This window comes from Oratosquilla oratoria, chromosome 42 (genome assembly GCF_046742065.1).
Source record: "Oratosquilla oratoria isolate Oo_2021 chromosome 42, ASM4674206v1, whole genome shotgun sequence".
Taxonomy (NCBI): Eukaryota; Metazoa; Arthropoda; class Malacostraca; order Stomatopoda; family Squillidae; genus Oratosquilla; species Oratosquilla oratoria.
In genome coordinates, this window is record NC_134818.1 from 36,983,119 (window position 1) to 36,997,325 (window position 14,207).

The 14,207-nt window shown below is 37.9% G+C and overlaps 1 protein-coding gene across 2 annotated transcripts in view; it reads left to right on the top strand.

Moving 5' to 3' along the window:
- Window positions 1–3,414: 3,414 nt before the first annotated feature.
- Window positions 3,415–14,207, top strand: part of LOC143021765 (uncharacterized) — a 37,810-nt gene continuing 27,017 nt past the window's right edge. The window contains exon 1 of one of the 2 annotated variants that reach the window (XR_012966002.1): window positions 3,415–3,528. The gene's annotated coding sequence lies outside the window, so the exon portion shown is untranslated. The remainder of the gene's footprint in view (window positions 3,529–14,207) is intronic. The other variant, XM_076179473.1, reaches the window with a different exon arrangement.

Sequence of the window (14,207 nt, forward strand, 5' to 3'; positions counted from 1 at the left end):
TCTCCCAACTCCCTTTCCACCCCTGTTCTCCTCCTCACTTCCTCATTTCTCACTATCCATTTCTGCACACACTCGGCAGAAAATTAGAGGGAATATTGTTGGCGATTTTGTTCAATGTGTGTCTAAGAGAAGGAAGTATCCCAGTGGACTGGAGGAGTGTACTATACAGTAGTCGTACTATGCAAGAGAAAGGGAGATAATTACAAATATAATGATTTTTAAGTGGATCAATTTATTGAGTGTGGTCAGTAAGATGTATAGGAATGTGTGGAGTAGATTAGGAGGGAACCTGGAGAAGAGTACATAGATCATATTTTTGTGGTAAGACAGGTATGTGTAAAGTATGTAGCTAAAGTATAAGAGGTTATTTTGGGCTTTCATAGGCTTGGTGAAGGCATATAATAAGGTTGATAAAGAAAAAGTGTAGAGCATGTTACAATTATTTAGAATAGGAGGAACCATACAGGAAGCAGTAAAAAGTTTTTTCATGAGTGGTAGGGTATACGTGAGGGTCAGGAAGAGTGAGAATATTTAGGTAAATGTCAGAGTTGCAATATGTTGTCATGGTTGCTCAAGGTGTATACAGATAGAGTAGTCAATCAATCCTTTGCAAAGTAAATGAAACAAGCCTGCTGTTCATTTTCTTCTGCTACACAAGCTAGTGAGGCAGAGTTTGGCCAAAGAATTCAAACAAAGCAAAGATCACTTGCCAGTGTTAGTATGTTTGAAATTCACAAACAGAGATTGTGCAAGGTTAACACCATACACTGTACTGCTTCAAGAACTTGACATATTTTCCTAATGACATATCCCATGTTCAGGATAATGCATGGATGGATTGTGATATATTGTGTTTCTGGAGTGGTTTAAGTATGTGTTTGTGCCATCAGTATGTATGTATGTCTTATGTACTTCAGAATATTGAAGTTGTTCTATCATTTGATAATTGTACATGCATACATATACCAAGGCTTTTTCCTCCTTACAAGGGAGGTAGCCAAAAAGGAAAAGGCATAAAATCATTCCCACCCATTCCATCCCTGAATAGATTCCACACCCCTCCACCCTCCCTCTTATCTTAGCACCTCCTGGATGATGGGTCATCCCTGCACCTTGTCCACTGCCCTGGGTCAGAAGCAGTGTCGCAAGACACAGCACATCCACAGCAAGGCCGCTTCATTAAATCGGCGAGCCCCCCCCCTCCGTCCCATGTATATTTACAATACAGTTAAAGAAAAAAAATGTGATTCGTTGGATGTTTTGATCTCTTATTTTCTGTAACCATTATTTCTTGTGGCATTACTATGGTCCACAATAAAATAATCATCTATGATTATATTAACAAAGCCATGGAACATCAATGACCAATTAGATCGCTCAACATTCTACATTTGGATAAGCTAAATAAATTAAGTTCACAAAGACACTGTTTACAGGGTTTATTACATAAATGAGGGATCATTTTAGGGATTCTATGCTGTACCCTTTGTAATTTGGTTGTCTTCTAGAAGATATAGGGATCAATTGTTATCTGATGAGAGAATGTCAGTTGAATATAGCAGGGAATTTGAGAAATGTTTGAAGACTAGTGTTTATTGTGTGGTTCACCATTATAATGGATCACATGTTGGACTTGTGATCGACATCTGTTACACTCCCAAATGAGAGCTCATGTGTCCCAATCTATGAGTTATGCTGTGACCTTACATGTGCACACAGTTCTTTGCCCACTAGAGTTGGAGTGCCGGTCCACATTGCAGCAATGCTGAAATTTTTAGCTTTGGACGAGGTTAGAATTCGAATTGCTGAATTAGCGGTCGAGTTAGATTACCTCACCATTAAGTCGTGTGTGTGTGTGTGTTTACCTAATTGTATTAAATAGGAAAGAAGCAACGTTTGTGGGGTCCAGTCTTTTTTTTTTCCTGGCCTCAAATTTTGATTTCCAATTGTCAAATTTAGATTTGAACTCATCCATTGTTTGAACTTGAGCACCTTCTAAGCTATTTCAAGTATTTATTTAGGCGTCTACGTGGAAAATTGCATTTCTTCACATCCTTGAGACATATGGTCCTTAATCTGCTCCTGGGACCTCTTATAGCCCTCCGATTTTTAATGTGTTTGTACGTGTTTATTTGTTACTATGCCACTAGGAGGAGGTGGGCATAATTAACAGTCGTTGTCTTATATATGAAAAAAGGTATTTTAAAAGTAACAACTGACGGGTATCCGGAGACCGTATGCCAGCCCGTTGGCGACAGCCAAAAGAAGTGGAAAATTATCACCAAGCGCGGATCCAGGAATGTTATGGGGAGGGGGAGCGAACCGATAACCGATACTTGGAACACGCCGATATTTTAATCCCATTAATAATGCTGTAAATTCAGAAGTCTGGGTTTTGTCTGAAATAAGGCTGCTGGACGACGACCTTTGCCTTCATTAACTGCTGCTCAAACGCACAAAAACAACTCGCTGTTTTGCAAGTTACATTACAACATGCCAACCTGAAAGAACTTGCAAGACTTCTGTTGACGTTTGCCCGACCGCTGCGGCGTAGTTTGGGAGCAAGGCGCGTAAACAATGAGACAATGACGCCAAATGAAAAGTTGACAGTTTGACACCTTCAAATTCTACAAGCAGATACAAACAGAAAAACCTACGCGGCTGCCTTCATAAATGAATCAAATGTTTGACGAAAACGACATACCCCATCACATTCTAGTACTATGAACGTATACCATACTCGGGGCGTTGGGGTGTCTCCCTGGCCCCGCCTTGTGTCCGCGCCTGCCAAGCACGGAAAAAACCCCACCTCAGACATTGAAGATCGTGCAAAACGTTTTGTCTGATGACGTGGTGTACGAGTACATTGATGCGCCGCAGGTGCCACATCTCCAGAATCAGATGTGGTAGTAACATGTGACTGTGGAGACGTGGCAATATCGCCAGAAGAATAAGTATGAACGCAAGACCCCTTTTTTTTTAGGGGGTGGCACTCAAAGTGCATACCCAGAGCAACACACACACACATTATATATATATATTATATATATATATATATATATATATATATATATATATATTTATATACGTATATGTATGTATGTATACGCATATACATATTCACATAGACACATGCACATATGATAAATGACGTATATACAAATATATTCAGCCACCACTGCCTCCCATCTCGATATTTTTTCGAAAGTATATATTTATACCAATGGTTTTCCACCCTTTATTAAGGGGGTAGCCAGCCAAGGCACGCACCCTCCGGAAATGTGCGAAATAATATTGGAACCTGAGGAAGGGAGGGCAAGACGCTGGGCGAAAACGTTTTCGTCGTCGTGCAACCATAACGTTCTGCTCCTCACGTGACGCTGACGTATCGTGAGTGACGTCATGTGGCCCCGCCCGGATCAGTCAACAGTCAACAGATATAAGTAGTGTTTGAACCTAAGAAGTTCGCTGAATCTCTTTCGGACAGGCCATGAAGTTTTCGAGTTTATTGAGAAGGATCTGGTGAAGGTAAGACGCTTTGGATTATTACGGAAATCGTTATAATTATTTCTCTGGTGCTAAGGTAGAATAAATAATCCTTGAATAATAAGCAAATAGATAAATTAATTATAGGAAATAATATATACTAAGGGAGATATTTTAATTATAGAATTACTACAGCCATTGCGAAGCATCTGATTACGGCGAGGTATTTTCGATTAATATGGAAATCGTTGAGATAAATATTTCTGGTACTAAGATTAAATATGTAATCCTGGATAAGTAAATTGATAAATTGGTAAATCTAGGGAATAGTAAACTAAGGGAAATATTTTAACTAATTATAGGCCTACTACTGCAACTATTTAAATATTTGTGATAATCTTAATTGCACTAAGGTATAACTTATATACCTTGAATAACAAATAAGTGTAGGGATAATACTAAGTGAGATATTTTAATTACATAACGACTGCAGCCATTGCGACAGGTGGGTTCAGTCAATGGGTGACGACACAGGTATGAAGAGGAAGGTGATAACATTTTCGTTTTATTTATGTATTTATTTCAGACTTCGAGTGGTTATAACAAACCAGTGATTATTTTGTTTACAAGCGATATCTGTTGTGTTCTCGATTGTGATCATTTGTATTTTCAGTCGACAGTGAACAGAAAAAAAAGTGCGACATGAAGTGAGCGCTGAAACTGTCAGCAGATTAAGAAACGATTAGACAACGTAATGGATGGGGGTGACAGATGGTAATGGACATGGAACTGCCCAGTGGAGGCCTTATGGTCTCTTGCAGTCTCTTTCATTCTTATGTTTTTATGTAAGGAATATATTTAAACACTGAATCAACCCTAGGATAGAAGCGATAGGAAACTATAGTCCAAAACAATAGCAATGAACCTAGACTAGAGTTATGTCTACACTATGATGATTCTTGCTGTCTCCAAGCGGTTTCATTCAGCCCGGGCGGGATGTATATACATGGTGTTGCTGTAATAACTTAACAATCGAGGTCGATAAGCAAGTTGAACTTGATAACTAAGATCAGACCAGCTGGGGCAGAATAAAATAATAATAACGTGCAGTTGAGAACTCCCAGGAACGTATTTGTACGTCCGTTCGATGTATGAACGTTGTGAAATTATACCGTGTACAGGGGTTGAGTGTAACTTTTTTCAGGTAGCCAGGCGGACTAATTATATTAAATTTTGACTAGCCCACCAATTTATTTAAATAATCCGCCTTGTATTTTAATCACATGACAGTGTTAACTTTTGGAGAGTCCTAGTACTATTCAATCCTTAATTCACATCCAACAGACCAACACACCTGTTCTTATTGGCAGACGTCATGGAATTTCAGATCGAGTGACAGTCAAAATTTTTGGTTTATTAACCTATTGACACCCAGGGTGAGACTGAGATGGACTTGGTCTATACTTGAATCTGGACCATACGGAGAATGAATGCATGCGAGTGTTATAGCAAAAGGAAATCAATTCATAGCCAACAGAGAAGTCTGGTTAAAATTACACCGACATGGCAATTACACGGCACTTTAAATCATACCGTACTGACGCAATTTATACCACTGTGCAACAGATTATTGTCATTTGAAAAAAAAAAATGTAGTGCAGATCAACAATTCTACGGCTTTTGGGTTAATTGATGTAAACATGATAATAGATTTCTTCATGCAGCTGCTGTTATGATCTATAAACAAGACAGATGCAACACGAATGCAGTTTGTCTGGGTTTTCGGAGCTGACACAGAAAACATATTCTTGGGGATTTCTTTTAATATACAGAGTAACTTAATTACCACTTATCACGTTAATAAGATATTGAGCAGACTAGTTATGAGTCACAGTGATACACTGAAGCAAGACCATTCCAGAGGACTATGGTGTTGTACACCATGAATGTGCGTGTGGATAGAGACAAGGTCCATGTAGACTGGTCAGCCTGCCGAGCGCGGGCGAGGAGGGGTGATGACGTCATCCACGCCACACCTCCCAGTCACTCACAGTACTGTACTGACTTGAACTTGACCACTCTTGGAGCCTGTTATCTCTTCCCCTCCCCCCCCCTTTTTTTAACTGCTTTACATATTACCTACATGCATTACTAATTAGATGAACACTTGGAATATTAAAGGGTCTATTGTAAGCACAAATATATTCATAGTAATTACGGCAAATAGTAGTCATAATACAAAGAAAAATTAAGTTCACACCATTCATAATGTTAGCATAAATATTCAATATTTGTTATTGAATATAAGCCACTTAATCATAACATAAACAACAAAGGAAAACAGGTAATATGGTCCTCGTGAAAAAGTAAACTACATATCATTCATGTGGTCAGTTTCATTAGCTTCCTGTTTTGACCTTTGCATGACTTATGTTTTTTTCTTATTTTTCTTAATGTTATTATTCAGATTCCTAATTCTAAAGTACACAGATATTTTGGCAAAAAATTATATGACATCATGAGGTACATCAAGTCCAACATTTTCTAATTCACGAACAAGTGTTTTCAAGCACTCTTTTCCTTCCTTGAGACTGTCACCGTGTATTACTTTAAATGTTTTTCTCATAGTTGTTAATTGGGAAAAGGTGTCAGCAGGAGCATACAATCCACCTCTGCTAACTTCATCAATCCATGTTTTAGCCATGGCGGTAGGCCTACAGTTACTTGCTTTGTGGCATAAGTGAGGATATTTTGTGTTATTATTATTATTATTATTATTTTTTTTTTTTACAATATAACCACCAATGTATTTGAGAGGTTCTTCTATAAGTACGTGGATTGCTTTTTGTGGATTAGAAACTGAGATTACACAGTCTCTTAGGTTTTCATCGATGTTATCGTACTCATAATTTACATCTGACCCAACATCCAAATCTTTGAAGCAGAGACTAGTAATGTACAGTTCTGATGCCAACTGCCTCGCATCAAAACATGAAACTTTATTTTCCCTTTTCTCAAGTTTAGTGTTATTTGACAAACAGTCAAAATTTGCTGCAGTTGTATTTGGTTTCTGAGCAAGAAATGTAACGTCTTTTCCTAGGAGTAGGTGTTTGAGGCTATATTTAAAAGTTACAGAATTTGGATGGTCGTATGTTCCTCGCATTTGCCGTATGCACCCAAATAAATGCTCCAGGCTGTCTTGATTTAGATTTCTAGTCAAAATATATTCAAGATTGAAAGACTTTTGCAGCATTCTGTACAGTCCTATGTATTGCGCTGAAACCAAATACAACTGCAGCAAATTTTGACTGTCAAATAAAACTAAACTTGAGAAAAGGGAAAATGAAGTTTCATGTTTTGATGCGAGGCAGTTGGCATCAGAACTGTACATTATTAGTCTCTGCTTCAAAGATTTGGATGTTGGGCCAGATGTAAATTATGAGTACGATAACATCGATGAAAACCTAAGAGACTGTGTAATCCACAGAAAGCAATCCACGTACTTATAGAAGAACCTCTCAAATATATTGGTGGTTATATTGTTAAAAAAATTAACACAAAATATCCTCATTTATGCCACAAAGCAAGTGACTGTAGGCCTACCGCCATGGCTAAAACATGGATTGATGAAGTAAGCAGAGGTGGATTGTATGCTCCTGCTGACACCTTCTTTTCCCAATTAACAACTATGAGAGAAACATTTAAAGTAATACACGGTGACAGTCTCAAGGAAGGGAAAGAGTGCTTGAAAACACTTGTTCGTGAATTAGAAAATGTTGGACTTGATGTACCTCATGATGTCATATAATTTTTTGCCAAAATATCTGTGTACTTTAGAATTAGGAATCTGAATAATAACATTAAGAAAATAAGAAAAAACATAAGTCATGCAAAGGTCAAAACAGAAAGCTAATGAAACTGACCACATGAATGATATGTAGTTTACTTTTTCACTAGGACCATATTACCTGTTTTCCTTTGTTGTTTATGTTATGATTAAGTGGCTTATATTCAATAACAAATATTGAATATTTATGACATTATGAATGGTGTGAACTTAATTTTTCTTTGTATTATGACTACTGTTTGCCATAATTACTATGAATATATTTGTGCTTACAATAGACCCTTTAATATTCCAAGTGTTCGTCTAATTAGTAATGCATGTAGGTAATATGTAATGCAGTTAAAAAAAAAAAAAAAGGTGGGGGGGAGGGGAAGAGATAACAGGCTCCAAGGGTGGTCAAGTTCAAGTCAGTACTGTGAGTGGCTGGGAGGTGTGGCGTGGATGACGTCATCACCCCTCCTCGCCCGCGCTCGGTCCGCTCGACTGGCTGACCTGTCTACATGGACCTTGGATAGAGTAAACAAAAGTCGAAGTTACGTGGTATTTTAGTCCGTGGTCTATATCATTTATATATTATGAATAAAAGGGGCCCAAGAACAGAAACCTGAGGAACTCCACTCGTAAAAAAAATTCCATCTAGAAGTTTTGTCATTTAGAACAACAGTTTTCGATCATTCAACCAATTTCTAGTCCAACTTAATAGGTTACCACTTACTCCATGTGAAGCTAATTTAGTAAGTAGCTTTTCGTGGGGGACGGTGTCAAAAGCTTTTGCAAAGTCTAAATATATTAAATCTATATTGTTTCTTTTGTCATATTCGAGATGACTGTGTCGTAGAATTCGAGTAGGTCACACAAGAACGTTTCAATCTGAATCCATGCTGGCTATCATCAATTACTTTCTAAATGGTGTTCGATAGCATCTCTGATGATAGTTTCCATAATTTTTCCTGCGATTGAAGTCAAGCTTATAGGCCTGTAGTTATTTGGTTTCTTTTTGTCACCTTTTTTGAATATGTGAGTAACGTTAGCTAGCCATTCTCCTGAGACATCTCCGGATATGATGAATTTCTTGAAAATGATTTCAAATGAAACAAGAATCTCATTTTTCATTTCCTTTAAGATTCTTGGATGCCAGACGTCAGGCCCTGTTTTTATTATTATTATTAATTTTGAGTTTCTCTATACACCTTTTAATTTTTTCTTTTGTTATATTTACCGTAGTAAGTTCACCTTAGATTTTTCACAAGTTTCAGTTTGTAGTTCACTCTGAGGTGTCCCGTTTACGAATACTGAGCTTAAATAGTTGTTTAAAATATCACACATTCCTTCGTTTGAATACTCAAGTTGACCGTCAGCAGGTAATAGTGGGCCAATGCGATTCGTAATAACCTTTTTATCTGTAATGTAACTAGAATTCTTTTGGATTCTCTTTGGATTTATCAGCGATATTCGTTTCATGTTGTCGTTTTCGTTTTTTATAATGTCTTTTTTAAATCTCTCTGTATTATTACATAAATTTGATAGTCATTAGGTGCACCCGAGCACTTGTATTTCTTATAAGCTTGTCTCTTTTTAGCAATATTTTTTTCAGCTTCTTTGTCGAGCCATCTTGGTAAACATAATTTGGAATATTTCCCGCATCTGATCTACAGGTCTTTCGCTTAATTTTGCCTCCTAATCAGTAAGCTGAAGCTCCTGACGTAATTCTATGAACTAAGCTTGACTAAAATCGGGTATTTTAGATACACAAGTATCTATTCTGAAAAAAAAAAAAAAAAGATTAGCAGTTTGAATCTAATAAGTTGTGATAGCTATTTGCAATAGTTTCACCAACTTCTACATCGGTTATCATGCTTTTACGGCTAGTGATCAATAGATCGAGTAAGTTTCCATGTCTTGTGGGATCTTTTACATGCTGAACTAAGTAATCGTCACCGAGAAAATCTATCAAGCGACTACCTATATGGTCAAGGGTCATCCAATCAATGTCAGTAAAATTGAAATCACCCATTATCAAAGTCCCATTTGCATATGCTAGACAGTTCTTGAAACAACAGTTTGTCGTCTGCTAACAATAATGTTTTTGGCTTATATACTACACCTTTTTTTTTTTTTTTTTCTACCCACAAACTATCATATGGATCCTGTTTTACTTTCTCTAAAACACAGGCATGGGCATTGCTTTTAACGTACAACAGAACACCCCACCTTGTGGTTTATAGCCTGAGTGTTTAAATCCCGCAATATCAAATTCAGCTTTAAACTCTACCATTTAACCATGTCTCGATTTTTCCTATCATATACAGAGGTGCCACGTCTAACCTATTACATTATGAACATGGATACATACAGGGCATCTACATGCAAAGATGTTACAGGAAAAGGTAGGGCTGTATACGGATAGAATATCTGCATAGGTATACATAGTTATACAGTATATCATATAATGTGACATCGACGTATTGACGTGTGTTTGCTGCGCAAGAGAAGGCGCGTAAGTACATACGCAGTTATAAATTACGCATTGCGTTATATTATATTACATCATATTACAACCGATACAGATCGACAGCATGGTCAACGATCTGAATTGAATATACAATAACTTAATAGCTTTAAATCTAAATGCACAAAATAAATTTATTTCCCTCAAGGTAATACGGAAGAATACTATTACGCCCAAATGGAAGACGGATAGGTTGAAAAACGAGATTGGAATAAGAATTATTTTCGCCAGGGAAAAAATAAAAAGGAACGCACCTTAGGTCCAAATATAACGATATGGCTAGAAACAACTACGAAATTAAGGTTGCCAGACAAGCGAGATCCAACACAAAGGGCTTCTTTCATCTCAGCAGAACAAACAGTAAGGATAGGACCAATGTAAAACGACGATGTCATGATAGATTAGGAGGAAAAGATTAGCGAAGCGTTTAACAAATATTTTCTCACGTGTTTACAAAGGAGACGTTAGATATGGTATCTGACTGCTACCCGATTTACAGTGAGGATGAAGGAAGTAGACTAACATCTGCATTGGGAAGGTAGAAGTAGTAAAACAAATTGATAGACTTAATGCCACAAAATCCCCTGGTTTAGCCGAAAATTTTCCAAGAGTGTAAATAGGAAATTGCGACCAGTCAACGGAAATATTTAATAAGTCGGTAGACACTGGTTTTGTGCCTATTACTCGGTAAGCAAACGTTGTTCCTGTATTCAAAAAGGGAGATAATCAGTTATAGATAAAATGCTTGAATCAGTATAGCAATTAGAATTAGAGATGACATCGAGAGACATGGTTTGATTCGTGACTCACAGAATGGGTTCTCCAAGGTTAAGTCATGTGTAACTAATTTATCTTTTTATATTAATGTCTCCAAGGCGCCAGATAACATTGATCGTCATAATGTTATTTACCTTGACTGGCAAAGCATTCGATAAGATGCCCCACCAGAGACTACTTAATAAAGTCAAAGCCCATGGCATAGGAGAAATTTTGTTTGAATGGATTAGAGCATGAATCAGTAACAGAAAACAGCGGGTCACCATTAACGGTGTAAAATCCAATTGGGGGAGTGTTACTAGTGGAGTTCCCCAGGACACGGTTTTGGGTCCCTTATTGTTCATTATGTACATCAACGACACAGACAGTCGGATTAATAGGTTAGTAATTATGCGGACGACATTAAGACTCCTAATTAGGTCAGAAGACGCCGATATTCTGCAGAATCTTAAATTGTTCACGTGGTCGGTGAAATGGGAAATGGATTTCAGTATCTCAGTGGAGCGTGTTAAATGTAAGTTTATACAACAAAAAAGCTGGTATAACATATATATATACATATATATGTATGTATATATATATATATGTATATATGACGTAAGCGGAGTAGGAAACACAGGAGTCTTAGGCCTCTTTCAGACGTCGCGGGAGATGCCCGCGTCCGCGCTAAAGCGCGGATGCACCCGCTTCCGTGTTGGTATTTAGACAGCACGGGTCAAAACCACCCGCCTCCCGCGCACCACCAGTTAGAGGTGTATTTCTGTTCATTTTTTCTGTTGCTTTCTTTCCTATAATCACCTATGTTAGCAGTATTAAGTCTTACAGGCCTATGTTTCCTTGTTAAAATTATGTAAATATCGTGAAGTAAAGGGATGGAAGAAATATATTTGTGCACTTACCATATTTGCTTTTATCTGCCTCTGATAAACTCTCGAAGTCTGGGTTGAGCTTGATACACACTTCCCTCCAGCATTCTCTTGTGTGTGTTCTGGATTTATAATCTTCAAGTGATTTGTCCCATAGAGCTGGTATCTTTTGCACAAGGGATATCAACTGCTCTGTATCAATATAAGCTTCCATTAGATACAAAGGGACAGTCACGCACAACCAATCACCTGAAAATTCAATCGGCTACTGAATGACTTTCCTCCGGAGAAGTTCGCGGGTCGCGGAGCTGCCCGCGACGTGTGAAGACATGCATTAGACACTATACCCCATAGCAACAACGCGCGGAGGCGGGTCCGCGGGCAACCCAAGTGGCGCCCGCGCTGCATTTCGTCCGCGCCGTGTGGAAGATTACATTGAAAACATCAGTAATTAGCTTGCGGGTCCGCGCTAAAGCGCGGGCATCGCCCGCGCCGTCTGAAAGAGGCCTAAGACTCCTGTGTTTCCTACTCCGCTTACGTCAACCTGTCAGAATGTCTCAGCATATGTGTATATATATATATATATATATATATATATATATATATATATAAATATATATATATATATATATATATATATATGTGTGTGTGTGTGTGTGGGTGTGTTTAATGAACCCACTTGGAAAATAACATGAAAGGTGACCGAACGTTTTCGTCTTAAATAGACGAAAACGTTCGGTCACCTTTCATTTTATTTTCCAATTGGTTTTATTACTCATTTTGTGAATCGCGTGTTTTTTGTGATTTATTCGCATATATATATATATATATATATATACACATATATACACGTGGAGTTAAAAACGACAGCATTGTTGTATTTGTTCAGTTTTTTCTTCGTATTCTCGATTTTCCTGATTAGAGATTTTCCATTAACCGGATGAATTGAAACTAGGTCTCTATATTCTTCCATTTGCTCTTATTTGAAATCGACGTTTCGTCTTGAAAAAGACATTATCAAGATATAACTGAAATAACAAAATTACATGGTAACAGTAAAGATACAAGATAATATCAAGATATAACGGAAATAACAAAAATTACATGGTAACAGTAATGGTGACAAAAATAATAGAGATGACAATTTTGTGAAAATAAATACGAAGACTTACATTTAAAGGGAAGAGAGAAAGAGGGAAAGTGACAAGCCGAGGATGACCGATGTATATATACCTAAGATCAGGTCAGACAAAAGGGGGGACAGACAATAGGGATCTCAGAGGTCAAGGGGTAAGGGGGGTGGGGTAGGGTTAGGCGGGTGTGGTCACCGAGGGGGAGGGAGGAGGTGGAGGTGAAGGGAGAGAGAGAGAGAGAAGGGGTAGAGGGAGGGGGGAGTGGGGGATTTTTATTTCTATAAAATGGGATAGAAGAAATTAGATTGCTCTGGATGTTAATGATTGGATCTTTGTCTTTAATGTGAAAGGCTTCGAGTAATTGTAGTCTCCTAGAGTCATAGCTTGATCCAATAATTTTGGTGTTATTGATCAACTCATCCCTTCTGAGTGCAGCGTTATGAAAAATCCTTTGATGTTCTTTGATTGCTCCCTCTTGTACATGTAAAGATAGGCGACGGCTGACTTTACATCTAGTAAAACCAATGTAAGTATGAGAGAGGAGATTACAATCTCCTGTGGAACAGCTGTATTGATACACTGCATTAGTTCTAGATGTGAAGTCTGATCGCCTAGACAAATTGTTTGTCATGATCAGAGAGGAAGTTTTTGGATTTTCGTAGTAGATGAGAACTCTGATTTTGTTGTTCTCATTTGTAGGAAGGCAATTCTTATGAATGATGTCCCTAATGACTTTTCCATCTTTTTTGTAATTACTAGTGAAGGTGTTTCTGTAGTAAATGTTAATGAAGTTATGATTCTGTGGTTCTTTGATTGTGAGATGGGATTCTAGCATTATGTTGGTAATAGAATCAAAGTCAGTGTTAGAGTACCCATTGTTTGTGAGCATTTGTCTAAGGTGTTGAAGTTCACCGTGTAAAGCTTGCCACGAGGAACACACTGATATGGCTCTTTTTACATGTGCTCTAATGGCACCTTTCTTGTAGTTGTCTGTGCACTCGCCCTTGCCATTCATGCATTTATCCATGTTGGTGGGTTTTCGATATACACTAGTAATGAAGTTGTCGGAAGTAGAATCAACCAGCACATCCAGGAAGGGGAGTAGACCATTGTTATTCATTTCAGTGGTAAAAGTTAAGCCTGAAATTTCCTGAAGTCGGCACCGTATATTTTCTAACAAATCAACAGAAGGGGTGCTGACAAAGATGTCATCTACATATCTACAGTAGATAGATGGTTTTAACTCTCCGTCCTGAAAGACTGATCTTTCTACAGCAGACATAAAGGCTTCAGCGAAGAGGACACCTAACGGTGATCCCATCGCTCCCCCATCTTGCTGCACGTACAGGTTTCCATCTGGACACCTGAATGGAACTTCTGTGGTGCAAGTGACAAGTAATTCTTTTAAAGTAGACTCAGGGATATGGGGAGGTGGGATGTCATTATTATGATACACAAAGTCAAGAATAATATTGATTGTTCTTAATACAGGAATTTCAGTAAAAAGATTTTTAGCATCTAATGATGCCAGGGTTCCGACCGGTTTATTAACCCGTAGGATGTCTACAAAGTCCTCAGTAGAGCGGAGG